Source organism: Nelumbo lutea, chromosome 1 (assembly GCF_056320005.1).
Source record: "Nelumbo lutea isolate HS-2025 chromosome 1, American lotus-T2T, whole genome shotgun sequence".
In the NCBI taxonomy this organism is placed as follows: domain Eukaryota; kingdom Viridiplantae; phylum Streptophyta; class Magnoliopsida; order Proteales; family Nelumbonaceae; genus Nelumbo; species Nelumbo lutea.
Genome location: NC_142684.1, coordinates 126,763,549 through 126,779,203, shown reverse-complemented (window position 1 = coordinate 126,779,203; position 15,655 = coordinate 126,763,549). Strand labels below are relative to the sequence as shown.

The 15,655-nt window shown below is 44.7% G+C and overlaps 1 pseudogene; it reads left to right on the top strand.

Moving 5' to 3' along the window:
- The first annotated feature begins 2,188 nt into the window (after window positions 1-2,188).
- On the top strand, window positions 2,189-2,895 carry LOC148877415 (F-box/kelch-repeat protein At5g43190-like; annotated as a pseudogene).
- The last annotated feature ends 12,760 nt before the right edge of the window (window positions 2,896-15,655 follow it).

Sequence of the window (15,655 nt, the reverse complement as noted above, 5' to 3'; positions counted from 1 at the left end):
AAAATAAAAATATTATATACAAAATATTGAAGAATATAATATTAAATTGAATCTATCAAATCCACTAATTTACATTTATTTCAAAATAGAAATAAAAATATTAATTATGGAATAATTATTTGAGTAATTAAAAACTATGAATTTGTATATAATATGTATCTTAGAAATTTTAATAAATTTGATATACTTTAAGTTAAGATTATATTTTTATAAATTATTAATTGATATTTTAATTTGCACTTGAAAATTTAGTATTTAGTTGACTTTTTCTTAATGTTAACAAATTAAAATAAAAATAATTAATATAATAATTAAAATATAATAGGTGCATATGTTTAGTATCTTTGACTCTTAATTGATGCACTATAAATAAAATTGTGCATCCCATTTTATTAATCGTAATATATTTCTTCATATATATCCTTAATATTTACATTTTTATGTATTTATATACTATTTTATGATTATTTTGATTTTAAATTTAATGTTATTAATGTATTTATGAAATTTGTATATATTTCTCTAACGTATCCATATATTTTCAATTTTTCATTTTTTTTGTTCTATATCCATATATATTCAAAATATATCCATATTCCGATTTCTCCAATACCAATGCTTTAATCCTTACCACTAATGCCAAAAAATGAAAAAATAAAAAAAAAAAGAAAGGAGAAGGCTTCTCATTTCCGGGTTTTGGCGGAGTAAAACCCTGGAAGCCAGCTTAATGCTCGCACACGCAAATCATTAAAAGAATCCATTTGAGGCATTAATCAATCAATCACACTTTCCCCCTCCAGGTTGTTCCATCACCACCGACCGCTCTCCACGTCCACTTGCTAAACAATGTATACTCGTTTTTCACACACACCACATAGTCGAATTAATTAATTATGTAGCTAGCTAGCTATCTCACCTTTCTTGTGCTAACAAACGTTTGCTTAAACTGTATCGGTTGGGCAAAGAGCACCTGCTTAAATTATACATATGAAATAGAATCGGTAGGTTGAGGTTAATTTCGAGAAAAACCAGGTTCGCTTTTAAAACAAAAAAAGAAAGGCTTTGCTCATTTCACTGTTCACATTATCGCCCATGTCATCGTTCACTACAAGCTTAATTAATAATTTAATATGATGGTGGTGTGTGTATGTTTGATCGATTGGGAGAGAGATTATTTGACAGTGGTTCTCAACGTGATTGCAGATTGCAGAACACTCCCACTAGGGCGGTGTTTGGCATTGATGTCCGTTGCCCCAAAAAACGGCATCATGTCAGAAAAAAAAATGTTGTTTGTAGAAAATGGGTAATTATTTGGTTCTGTTTTTTTCAGAAAACAAAAAGAAAACGACTGTGTCTTGAAAATCGGGAAGGTACGGTCTAAGGAAATGTCAAATATAATATTTTTTGAGATTTCTGCCCATTATTGCCAATGGTAACATGATATGGCAGTGATGTGGCATTGGATAATAGGTACCAGAGTTAAAAATGACTATAGATCATCCGTACCAAACAGATGCTGTTGTTATTTTTCCAGAAAATTTCCTAATAGCTAGCAACACCAAAGCCAAATAAAAAATAAATACCGTTTTCTGAAAAAGACAAGCGCAAAACGGGTATTGGGTAACAAACACTAAACATTTACTAGAATTTCCCACATTCACCGTTGCTTCACCCTTTGCCCCCCCAAAAAATGTGTTCATAATAATTAGTCATCACATTTTAAAATTAGCTAGTCAATTTTATGAATACACATGGAAATATGTATGAATACACATGGAAATACTACAAAATTATAAAGACCCCCTTGTACTATGGGGTCTGTGACAAATACCCCCCTGTACTTTGTTTTGTGGCAAAGACCCCCCTGTACTATGACCGTGAGACAAAGACCCCCTTCTGTTAACTTTCTACCTCATATTCCTTCACATTTCTCTCTCTCCCTCTCTCTCCTTCTCCCCCAATCTCCCTTCTTCCCCTTCCCCTGTCTCTCCTCCCCTTTCTTCCTCCTGCGACAACACCTTCCAACCCTATTTTGTTAGAAGTCATCTTCACCACCGTTCCATCGGGTAACATGTCATCCTCGCTACCTCTTGGTGAATGGTGCCCCGGGAACCATTGGGTATAGCTTCATGCTCTCGCAAAAATATGCATGAGTTTAAACCATATTCTTCACCTAAGGGTGACTTAGATGAAGCCTGCAGTCTGGAGTAGGTTGTCGGAAGAGCTTCTTGAACATATACTAACTTTCCTCCCTCTCAAACCTTCTTGAGTCTCTATTCTACTTGTAAGCACTTCAATTTCTTTGCACTTCTCTGTCTTTTTTTATCTCTGTTCACTCTTCTTCTCAGCTTGGAGTTGGAGACAAAACCCAAACTTATCCAAGTTTCTTTTTTCTTTTGTTTTCTGACCCTGAAATTTACCATGAGTTTATTCACTTTGATTTTAAGCCGCCTATGTGGCACACCCTCAAACTACCCTCGTCCTGCACACCATCCTGCCTTGTCTCCACCTCCAACAACCTCCTCTGCTCCTCCCCCAGATTCATCTGCCTTCCTTGTTCAAAATCCCCTATCTAGATACTCGAGACTCATCGAGTTTCCAACCCACCCTTTCTCATTAAGCTAATACAAGATGGTTGTGTTCTCTTCTAAGTCCTTTTCGAATTTTGTTTTCGCTTACGACTCGACCTCCAATTCATGGAGCCAATTCAAGGGTTTTTGTCATATTCTTAGCGAGAATTCTCACCAGGAAGGGGTATTCCATAATGGGCACCTGTATTTTACGATTCTGAAGCCATTCTCCATAGTGGGTTTTGATTTGGAGATGGGGAAGTGGGCAAAGTCATTCTCCACTATGGATGACCCCTTTTCAGAAAAAAGGGTAAGGAGTGATTGACATGGGAACTGAGGATTTGGATGATGTCTTGTGATTGGTGTTGTCGGAGCTGACATGGGAATTGAGAATTTGGATAATGTCCTGTGATCAATACAAAGAAGGAAAGTAGAGGTGTTCCAGACATCCCCACAGGGCGACCACCACCGCTAGACCAGTCCATTGGTCCACCAACATCTCCTCTGTAGCAATCACCATTGCTGCAAAGCTGGTCTAGTCGAGTGGAATCTGGGTTTGGAAGCCATAATTTCTATAGCAACCACCGACCGACCCCAATCTCGACGGGGTCGAATATGGGTTCGAAAGAGCTAAGACTCTTCATCGCTTGGTTGTTTCTAAATCAGATGCCACTGTGGTATGACCGAGATTGAAATTTGATGAGCGAAGTCCCTCTGTCACTGCCCAACAAAAATTGTATGCCGCTGCAGTTCGTTGTTGGAAAGACGAGACATCGATCTTTGTTAATGGGCATTGCCGACGATTAGATGATGGAGGGTGATTTGACCCGACCCCTTGGGACAGTGACACATGGACATGACTCAGCACAAGTAGCAGCTCAACATCACAGCCTGACCGTGACTAAGTAACGGGCCCGCAGGACAGCTCGCTACAGGGGGAGACTGCTACATCGTGAGCTCAAGGACCCCCGATGTACTGAAAGGGAATACTCCAAGACAAGTCTATCCCAGCTCTCGAGCTAGGGTAACCAACTCGCTCCAACACTTTGGCAGAAAAACTGCCTAAGGGGCCACTTCAAGAGGAATCACCTCGCAATACCCTCAGGAGCTCGTTACAAGGTAGCTCACAGCAGGATAGCTCGCTACTAAGCGACGCGATGTTTTTAGGAAGCTTCTATCTGAAAAAACTGTACCCGTCAGACTACGCCACGTCTCCTGACTGACAGCGCAGCCCCCTACCAGCCCAACAAGTTTGCGCCCATGTCTCTTGACAGGTGGTGAAGTGTCTGTCCTTCCGAGACGTGTCACTCATCCGATTGGGTAGTACACTACAACGGTTACCTGCGCAGCCCTGGCAAATAACGGTTGCGACAGAGGTCCAGTGGCGGTTACGCCCGATTTGACAAGAATGCTCATATATAAGAGCCCCCTAGTTGAAGGGAAGGGCTCTCTTGAAGATCTGATATCTTATCTTGAATATCTCGAACTTTCTCTCGAGCTAACTCAGTGATCTAGCGTGACCTACACTTTTAGCCTTTTTTGCACTCTTTACTATTTTCTCCAGCATTCTAACTTAAGCATCAAAGTATTCCCACAGGGCAAGTCCCCCAGGAATCCTTCACCGCTCTCTTCTCAGGTACCGTCCGTCGCCAGCGAGGAGCCAGTCAGCTGTCAGCTAGGAGTGTCCGGACTGCGCAACATCATTTGGCGCCATTTGTGGGAATACGCTTAATAAAAGCCTTCCTCTAAGTTCCTACATTTTCCTTTCGAGAACTTAGCATTCATGGCCTCCTCCAGCAACGCCGGGCGTGGTGCCAACCAAAATGCTTCTGGATAGCAAGCCCAGCTTCCCACTGTCTGTATCAGACAGTTCACCATTCCCCTCTCTGTGGATGGGATCCCCAGCCTAAACGTGCCTCTCACAGTGGCACTCGTGAACGCTCCAATCCCTTCCACAATTGGAGTGACCTTTGCTGAACCTTCGGTTATGCCCCTAGTGACCAACCCGAATCACTTGAAAGACTTAGTGCAGTGCATGCGAGCCATGCAAGCTCAAATGCAGCAATTCCAGCAGTTCCAACTCTACTAGCAACAAGTGTTGCATCAGGTCTCTCAGTACCAGTATCAGTAGCAGTTCTCTTCCTTGCCTTAGGCCAGCAGCCATTCCCTCCTAGGCACCCGGCCTCGAAGTAGACCAAGCCCTCCCGTCGGAGCGAACGACCTCGCTGGGGAGAAGCCTCTCAGGCCCAGAATCTCTCCAAGAGCCAAGCCTCTTTCCATGGCAGAAAGGAGAGGCCAGTCACCCCTGCCTCGCAGCCTATGGGTAGGTCGGGGACCTCCCAGCCAGTCAAGCCTGTATCGCCCCATCACTCGCAGTTCGAGCTCCCGCTCGTAGAAAATTTGTTTGAGGTCCTAGCCTTAGACACTAGGCAGGGCCCTTCGGTCCAGAGCTACCACCAGCAGTTTGAGCCCATCGAGCTCGGTAACACTGAAGCAAGCAACACCAACGTTGAGCTGGCAAAGCAGTAGCGAAGATGCCGGCGAGCTCGCTGAACTGCTACCCGCGTCTAACTCGAGCTCAAAGGTAAAGAGGAGGTGAGCTCAGGTGAAGTAAAAGCTACTCCTCTCCTTTCAGTTCCTTCCCCACTGTCTCCAGAACTTCTTGATATCCCCATGCCAAGAGACTTCAAGCTCCCTCCATTGGACAAGTATGATGGGTCCTTCGACCCGAATGATCAAGTGGACGCCTTTCAGTCCCAAATGCACCTGGCAAGGGCCAGTGAATCTTGCATGTGCGTGGCCTTCTCTACCACCTTCAAAGGGGTATCCCGCACATGGTACCGAAACCTCGTGCCCGGTTCGATAAGAAGCTGGGTGCAGTTCGTGCAAGTTTTCACCTTCCACTTTGTCACCAGCAAGAGGTGCCCAAGAACTCAAGAAAGCCTCCTCGGCATAGTTCAAAAGGAAGGGGAGTACATTCGGAGTTACATCAAGCGGTTTAATGACGCTTGTCTACAGATACCCGATTTGAACCCTGCAGTTTGCCTCACCATAGCCAAGTGAGGTATTACCCACAAAGAGTTCAAGTGGCACGTGGTCGTCAATCATCCCAAGACCGTGATCGAGTTCCTCAAGCTCGCAGATTGGTTTATCGAGACGGAGGAAGAGATCAACTAGAACGGTGAGCAGGCCCTCAAGAAAAGAAAAAGGGAACCAGAGCCCTCAACTTAGGGCGACAACAAGAAGAAGAAGAAGGACCAAGCTCGGGGGGCAAAGCCAACTCAGCCTTTCTGATCTCCAGCAGCAGAAAGGGACTACATGCCCCTCAACGCGAAGCGGGCCGAGATCCTCATGGCGATCAAGGATGCCTCGTATGTGAAGTGGCCACCTCGGCTGAAGGCAGACCCTAATGTTAGAAATAAAATTTTGAATTGTAGTTTTCATAAAGATCACGGTCATAGCACTAAGAACTGTAAAAACCTCCGCAACGAGATAGAGGAGCTCATCCGTCACGGGTATCTGAGAAGTTTTGGACAAAATAATAATAGTAATAATAAAGCAAGTCGGCGGGGGGAGCAGAGTAGAGATGCTCCCGAGTCCAGCAGGCAAGTAGAACAGCTACAGAAGTAGCCCCCCGAAGAGAGACCGGTTTGGGGGACCATCCATGTGATAGTTGGAGGATTGGTTGTAGCGGGCTGCACCTCAGCCGCAGCTCGAACATCAGCTCACGAGGCTGCCAGGGAAGAACAGAACCCCCCAAAGCGGCCAAGGATGGAAGACCCAATCTTCTTCATAGAAGATGATGCACGCGGGGTCCACTACCCCCATGATGACGCGCTCGTCATAAAGATGAAGATCAATGACTCTGAAGTCAGGCGCATCCTCGTCGACTCAGGCAGCTTAGCAGACATCCTCTTCAAAGTAGCCTTCGACCAACTTTAGCTCCAAGAGAGCGACCAGAAGCCCGCAAACACTCCCCTGGTAGGCTTTAGCGGAGAGGAAGTTAGGCCCCTGGGAAGGATCATAGTACATGTGGAAGTCGGCACTTGGCCTAGCATAGTGAGGCTCAGCCGCGATTTCTTAGTGGTCGCAACCCCCTCCCCGTATAACGCCATAGTAGGTCGGCCGATCACCCATGCCTTACGAGCTGTGGTATCCACCTACTACTTGGCCATGAAGTTCCCCACGGACTTTGGGATCGGGATAGCGTGAGGTGACCAGCTTGAGTCTCGCAAATGCTACGTCGTCGCCCTTAAAGGGAAATCCAAGGTGTCCGACGACCTTGAGTTGGAGCGACCTATGGAGCAGAGTGAGGAGCAAGTTGTGCCCACATAAGAGACCGTCTCCATCCCGGCATTGATGAAGGACCCAGCCCGAATGCTTCAGATCGGCGCTTTCGTTGAGAAGCCTATGCGATCTAAATTTGTACGCTTTTTACTAAAAAATTTAGATGTTTTTGCATGGTCCGTGGTAGAAATGCCCGGCATAGACCCTAGCATTATAACTCATAAGCTTAATACTGATCTTGTAGTTAGGCCCATTAGAAAGAAGAAACGCAACCTAGCCCTAGAGCGATAAAGGGCAGTCGACGAGGAGGTCAGGAAGCTCCTTGCAACCGATTTTATCAGGGAAGTCCATTACCCAAGCTGGGTGGCCAACCCCGTTCTAGTGAAAAAGGCTAATGGTAAATGGCGCATGTGCGTCGACTACACCAACCTGAACCGAGCTTGCCCAAAGGACTACTTCTTACTTCCCAGGATCGACTGTCTGGTGGATGCGACCTCGGGGCATGAGTTGCTGAGCTTTCTAGACACCTACTCGGGCTACAACCAGATCCAGATGGACCCGGCAGATGAAGAAAAGTCTGCCTTCATAACAGAGCTTGGCCTGTACTACTACAAGGTCATGCCCTTTGGGCTATAAAATGCCGGGAAAACCTTTCAAAGACGTGTAAATAAATTGTTTGAGCCATTGATTGGCAAAAAAATAGAGTGTTATGTAGATGACATGGTCGTCAAAACCCAGTTTACACATTAATTGATACAAGACTTGCATTCAGTTTTTGAAATTCTGCATAGATTTAACATGAATTTGAATCCAAATAAGTGTGCCTTTGGTGTCACCTCGGGTAAGTTCCTGGGGTACATCGTTAACCAGCGCAGCATTGATGCTAACCCAGACAAAGTAAAGGTCATCCTAGACATGAGACCACCCCGAAAAATGAAGGAGGTTCAGAGGCTGAATGGCCAAATAGCTGCCTTGAGCCACTTCATGTCCAAGTCGGCATATCGTTGCCTACCTTTCTTTAAGGCAATTAAAAGCAAAGGGTTTGAATGGACCCAAGATTGCCAGCTCGCATTCGACGAGCTCAAAAAGTACCTCGCTAGCATATCGGTCTTAACCTGGCCCGAGCAGGGCGATGTTTTAGAGCTATACCTCTTAGCAAGTGATGAAGTGGTCGGCTCGGTACTAATAAAAGAGGTAGGTTGAGTCCAATGACCTATCTACTATGTTAGTAAAGTGTTGTAGGGAGCAGAGACAAGATATCCAAAGATAGAAAAGCTAGCCTACGCTTTGGTTGTTGCAGCCCAAAAGCTTCGTCCATACTTCCAAGCTCATACTGTTGTCGTCCTCTCTGAGGCAAGTTCTGCTCAAGCCCGAGGTCTCTGGTCAACAGATGAATTAGGCCATGGAGCTTAGCGAGTACGACCTCCAATACAAGCCGTGAACTGCTATCGAGGCCCAAGCCTTAGCAGACTTCTTCGTGGAATGCACTTTCAGCTCCAAAGTCCCCAGGCCGGTTGAGCACGAGGCCCCCAATTTGGGTGAGCTCGAAGCTCCCAGGCTGGTTGAGTCCGAGCACCGTGAGGTAGCAGCCAGTGCGGCATCTCTCCTAGTGAGCCCAAGCGCGAACTGGGATGAGGAGCCCTGGATCCTTCATGTGGATGGCTCCTCGAACTAGTAGGGCAACGGAGCCAATCATTCTGTACGGCCCAAGTGGCACAAAGTTGGAGTATGCACTACGCTTCGAGTTCTCGGCATCCAACAATGAAGCGGAGTACGAAGCGTTGATAGCCGGGCTAGCTCTAGCGAAAGAAGTGAAAGCCAAGCATATCGTCATCTGCAGCGATTCCCAACTCGTGGTCAACCAAGTCACAGGCGAATACGAAGCTCACGAACCAACTATGATTGCCTAGTTAGCCAAAGTAAGAGAGGCTCTGCTCAACTTCCAATCACACTTCATCAGGCAAATCTCGAGGTCGGAGAACGCTAAGGCCGACGCCCTGTCCCGATTAGCCAGCACTAGTGATAATACCATGAGAACCGTGTACATAGAGAACCTACCTCGGCCTAGCATTCTCGGGCTTGAGCCAAGCTGGATTGACCCGCTCGCGAGCTTTCTACTACACGAGACCCACCCTGAAAATCAAATTCCGCCAAAAGGGTAGAGCGCCAGGCGGCCAAATACGTTATGATAGACGATCGACTGTACCGAAGATCCTACACGCTCCCTTACCTGCGCCGCTTGCGACCTTCTGAAGCCGAGCTCGTACTCTACGACACTCATGAGGGCCTGTGCGGCAGACACTTGGGGGGTAGGGCCCTCGCCCAAAAAGCGCTACGATAGGAGTACTACTGGCCAACAATGAAAGCAGATGCTATTGAGCTCGTAAGAAAGTGTGACAAGTGCCAAAAGCATGCCAATATCCACCATCAGCCCACTGTCGACCTCAAGTATCTCACCAGCCCGTGGCCTTTCGCACAATGGGGCATCGATATACTCGGACTGTTTCCACCAGCGACAGGCCAAAGGAAGTTCCTAGTGGTAGCAGTGGATTGTTTCACCAAGTGAGTAGAAGCTGAACCCCTCATGACAATCACAGCTCGAAACGTACAAAACTTCTTTTGGAAAAATATAGTGTGCCATTTTGGGTTACCTTGGGTACGAATTTCTGATAACAGTAAGCAGTTCGAGGACATTAAATTCTACAACTGGTGCCAAGACCCTCAAGCAAACGGTCAAGCAGAAGTCATGAACAGAGCCATCCTCCGTGGATTGAAGGCACGGTTAGATCGAGCGAAAAGACTATGGGCAGATGAGCTACCCAGTGTTCTATGGGCTTACCAAACTATAGTGAAGACTGCCACAGGAGAAACTCCCTTCAATCTCACCTACGGCACAGAAGCAGTCATCCTAGCCAAGATAGAGGTTCCCTCGCTACGATTAGAAGCGTATGACGATAAGCCAAACGAAGATGAGCTACATACCAACCTCGACCTACTCGACGAAGTAAGGGGCCTCGCATATATCAGGACCGCAATCTACCAGCAAAGAGTAGCTCGGTACTATAACGCCAGGGTCAAGAAGTGAAATCTCCGCATTGGCAACCTGGTTCTTCGTAAAGATATGGTACCTGAGCTCGGTGTTAGCAAGCTTGGACTGAATTGGGAAGGACCCTACCAAGTGAAGTGGGTGCTCGGGGAAGGAACATACGAGCTTGAAACCCTAGAAGGGAAACAAGTACCTCGGGCATAGAATATTGTCAACTTATGGTAGTATTACCTGTAACTACTGAGTAGACCACGAGTTACTCTCAAAGCCTAAGGGCCAAAATGCCGAGCTAACATCAACCTCGGCGTGATAAGACCCAATCGCCTCTATGGCATGGGCGAACTATTGAGTAGACCACGAGTCACTCTCAAAGCCTAAGGGCCAAAATGCCGAGCTAACATCGACCTCGGCGCGATAAGACCCAGTCGCCTCTATGTTATGGGCGAACTACTGAGTAGACCATGAGTTACTCTCAAAGCCTAAGGGCCAAAATCGAGCTAACACGACCTTGGTGCAATGAGACCCAGTCGCCTCCATGGCACGGGCGAACTCCAAGAGTGGACTATAAATCACTCCCTTAGCCTAAGGGCTAAAACACCGAGCTAACTAAGACCTCGGCATGATGGAAGACTTAGCCGCTTCACCGGTAATGGGAAAGTATTAAGTATCAGAGGCGTAGGCAGCTCAGGCCTGAACCCTATGAAGCATAGCTCATCTCAGTATATTGGTTGAACCTGACAAGGAAAAACCTACGAAATACAGTTCAGGCATACATGGTAATTAGTTCGGGGTATACTATACAAATACCTCAAGCATTAGGGGATAGCTCGGGGTAACAACTACCGAAAAATCCTACTTCGAGTATGTAGCTCTAACAGTTCGAGTGATGAAATCGCTTCGCAAAAAATAAAAGAGCACACCATACTTAGTAGAAAATGATAAAAATTCCATTACTAATTCATAAATAAAAACCAAGCTTAAACAGCCCGGGAAGAGTTCAACAAGAAGTAAAAAGGGCACAACTGCCTAAGAAAGAGATTTAAAAAAAAAAAAACGGGTTCTGGCACCCGAGAACCACCAGAATTCTGTCAGAAGAAAATTACAGAAGAGCCGCTAGCCTCAAGGGTCCACTTCCTCCCCCTTGTCGTCGTCCTCCAGGGAGTCAGGCTCCTCCTCCTCCGCCTGGTCTGCCGTCTTAGGATTCAGGCCCTTCATTGCTTGAATCCGGAGCGGTAGGAGCTCAAGCCATACTCCACTTGGAGGTCGTGATACTCCTGGGAGTCCTTGAAGTCCCAGACCGCTTTAGCCCACTCGGCCTCTACCATGGCATCGAAGTTCCGAGTTCGGTCCTGAAGAGTGGACTCCAAGTCTCGAACCTGCTGGCGAAGAAGCTCCCTCTTCGCCGCCACCCTCGATGACTCCTCTCGGTAGCAAGTGCTCTCCTCAGATAGTCGGGCGATCTGCGCCTCCTGGTCCCGGACGAGCAGTTCTTGGGCCTCGCTCCCCTTTTGAGCCTGAAGGACTTCACCTCGGGCCCAGTCGAGCTCTCCTTGGAGCTTCTGCACAGTTGACCTCTGATTACGAGCATCGCCGGAGTGGATGTTGGTCTGGAGGGCCATGGCGTGGATGGCGGAGTTCACCTGCCAACAGGAGACTAAGGTCAGGAAAGAGAAAAGGAGAAAAAAGAAAGAAGGAAGAGAAAGGACACTTATCACCATGCAGTGGGCGGAGGAAAACCTGGCGAGCTTCTTGGGGTCCATCTCTCCCCAGCTAGCGCCACCTTCCGTGGCGACTCCCTCGAATGGGACAAGTGGAACCTCAGGTGGTGGAGAAGCGAAGACCGGGTCAGTAGACTCTGGAGGTGCTCCAAGAGAAGCATTCTTGATGCAGAGGATGGTGGAGAGGATGTCAAGATTGAGGGGAAGATAGTACTCATAAAATAGAGAAATAGTCCCAACTACATTTTGAATGGAGTTGGGGTGAAGCTGGTCAATGGTGACGTTGAAATGGTTCAAAACCTCCACTATCAGAGGATGCAGAGGAAAACGTAGGCCAGCCTCGAGCTATTCTTGAAAGATCACTATCTCGTTGGGACCATGCTCCCAAAGAAAGTTACCAGAAGGGAGAGTGTAGATGAGGTCTCTGGGAAGGTTAAAATGAAGAACTAAAGATCTAAGTCTCTCCATCGACATAGAGGAGGGACCGAAGCTATTAGTCTCCCTGCCCCAAGAAGTGGATGTCGTCTCGCTTGAGGCCTCCCAAGCCTCCGGAGCCTGCCCCCAAGCTCTCCCTGAGCTTGAGGGGGCATCATCCTGGTTATTGTCCCGGGAATAGACGTGGTACGAATATCCAGACATATTGGCAAGATGATAAGACTCACCAAAAAAGAAGAAACAGTGTGAACGGGAAAAGAGCTCAGGCAGCTAGATGGAGACGCGACCTCAGAATCCGAAGACAAGGCAAGTTAGCGTAAAAGAAAGTGAGGTCTGGGGCCCTCCTATTTATAGCTACTGTGCCCTCAAATCAATGGCTCGGACTGAGACAGATCTTACGGTTCATAGTCAAGCTGACCGCACGTCTTTTGAAATCGAAATGTGACTGGTTGCACATCTCCCATGATTGAGGTAATGACAGCTGCACGAGATCTGGAGTTAAGAGCCACTTTGGCATGTTTCTCGGCATTCGAAAAGTTAGAAATCCCCTGACTTCCAAACGCACATTTAATGCGAGCAGACAATCAAGTTTGAACTTCAGTCAAATCCACCCATCAAACTTCATGAACTCCTCATGCTAAGGTAACACTCTTATCTCGAGGAGTGGGGGGCAATTGATGGAGGGTGATTTGACCCGACCCCTTGGGACAGTGACACGTGGACATGACTCAGCATGAGTAACAGCTCAACATCACAGCCTGACCGCAACTAAGTAACAGGCCCGCAGAACAGCTCGCTACGTCATAGCTCGCTACAGGAGGAGCCCGCTACAGCATGAGCTCAAGGATCCCCGATGTACTAAAAGGGAATACTCCAAGACAAGTCTATCTCAGCTCGCGAGCTATGGTAACCAGCTCGCTCCAACACTTAGGCAAAAAAACTGCCTAAGGGGCCACTTCAAGAAGAATCACCTCGCAATACCCTCAAGAGCTCGCTACAAGGTAGCTCGCGGTAGGATAGCTCGCTACTAAGCGGCGTGATGTTTTTAGGAAGCTTCTATCTAACAAGACCGTACTTGTCAAACTGCGCCACGTCTCCTGACCAACGATGCAGTCCCTGCTAGCCCGACAAGGTAGTACACTACAACGGTTACCTGCGCAGCCCTGGCAGATAACGGCTGCGACAGAGGTCCAGTGGCAGTTATGCCCGATTTGACAAGAACACTCATATATAAGAGCCCCTAGTTGAAGGGAATGGCTCTCTTGAAGATCTGATATCTTATCTTGAATATCTCGAACTTTCTCTCGAGCTAACTTAGTGATCTAGCGTGACCTACACTCTTAGTCTTCTTTGCACTCTTTACTATTTTCTCCAGCGTTCTAACTTAAGCATCGGAGTATTCCCACCAGGCAAGTTCCTTGGGAATCCTTTACCGCTTTCTTTTCAGGTACCGTTCATCGCCAGCAAGGAGCCAGTCAGCTGCCGGATAGGAGTGCCCGGATTGCGCAACATCATTAGACGTTCTACATTTTTCATCAAAGAAGTCGGATTTTTCTTCTGCCGCTGTTGTTCGTGTATCATGAATTTGGAGAAGATGAACAGTATTTTTTCCTAATTGTATGAATAATTATTAGAAGGGCAATATGTGGATTAAAAAATATTGTGACCACGGGTTTCAATGGAAAGTTAACAGAAGGGGGTCTTTATTTGACGGTCATAGTATAGCGGGGTTTTTTGTTGCAAAACAAAGTATAGGGGGGTCTTTGTCACAAACCCGATTGTACAGGGGGGGTCTTTATAATTTACCCAAAACTTAAATAAATCTTAAAAATACATCAATAACACTAAATGTATGTCTTAAATGAGGTAAAGATATGAAAACATATGAAAATCTTCTAACAAAGCTATAACTATAAGTTTATAAGTTGATAATTCTTCATTAAATTTGTATCTTAAGCTTTTAAGTTGGTAATTCTTTTGGTATTAAGGTAATTAATTTGTAATTATTTTTTAGTATAACTACAAGCTTAATTATAAAAAGCAATTCTTTTAGTGGCTTTATATAATTATATTTATTTTTCAAATTTTCGTTAAAAAATCTAATATCTAATTATAACTGTTAAGGGAGAAGGGTCCAATTATCCTATATTCCTATCCAACCATCCAAAGGTACATTCATGCAAATTTTAAGTGGATATGTAATTAATAAATTTTTGTTATTAAAATAATTATTTTTATATTTATTATTCCAAAAGTTACAATAATTAAAAAATGAAATTTTGACAATACGTTTTAATGAATATATGGATATAATTAATCATCTATAGATGCACAATATAGCATTTTCATGCATTCAAGAAAAAAACACAAAAAAATTTGTGCATATTATGAGCAAATGAAAAGAATCATATCTATTTTTAAAAATTTTGCATAAGGCATATTTATGTTGAAAATTTTTTGAGTTATGATCAAATTTTGATTTCTTTTTGCAAATTTGGTGATTTCTTTTTGCAAATTTCATTTCTTTTTTACTATATTGATCCATATAGGCCTAAAAAGCATGTACATATCCCACCCTAATTGATGAAAAATAGATATGGTGGTTCCAACCGAGGCTCCCTACATGCGTAGGCAAAGCCCTGTCTTTGCTACAAGCTTTTTCACTTGTCTTCGTTAGAGCAGGATAACCTCCGCCTTCTAACATCCGGTAAAGGAGCCACAACGAATCATGTCTTTCACTATTGGGGGCAATACGTCGGTGGTGAAATTTTTTAAGTCGAACAAGGCCGTCATCATCTTGTAGTGGCGATACGCTTGTCGGAAGGCAGTCATCATCCGATCACTATGGCCATTTCGTTCAATTGGTAGTTTTGTTCTAGCTGGTATACAGATGCTGGTGGTGCCAGTATTTTGACAGAACCATCTCTTCAAAATAAGGGGGTACTGTTGGTCTTTGTAAAGGTACATTTAATCAATTTGCTAAATCATAAAATTAGTTTGGGTGAAATACAAAAATCTTTCCTAAAATTTCTGACAATTATAAAAACCTCCCCTATAGTTTTATTTTAATAAATACCTCATCTGAATTTTTGAGAAATTCAACAAAAACCTTCCTTCTGTCACTATTCCAAATGGAAAATTTTAAATTGATGCACCATTTTTTTTCAAATACCCATTCTATCCTTTTATAAATTATTTTACATACCAAATTACTGAAATAATCCCATTTTAACTCAACAAAAAAACATATTTCAATAATTTTGTATGTAAAATTACTGAAACAATCATTAAAAAAGCTTTTGTTGAGTTAAAATGGGGTTATTTTAGTAAATTTGTATATAAAATAATTTATAAAAGGGTAAAATGGGTATTTGATAAAATTTGGTGGGTCAATCTAATGTTTTCCGTCTGAAACCGTGGCAGAAAAGTTTTTGTTGAATTTCTCAAAAGTTTATGAGAGGTTTTTATGATTTTCCGAAACTTCAGAGAAAATTTTTGTATTTTACCCAATTAGCTTAAGAAATTTACCCTATTTGTTTTTGGTACGAATCAGTCACAAACAAGTTCATAATAGTAGGATTCATAAATTCTAATAAATA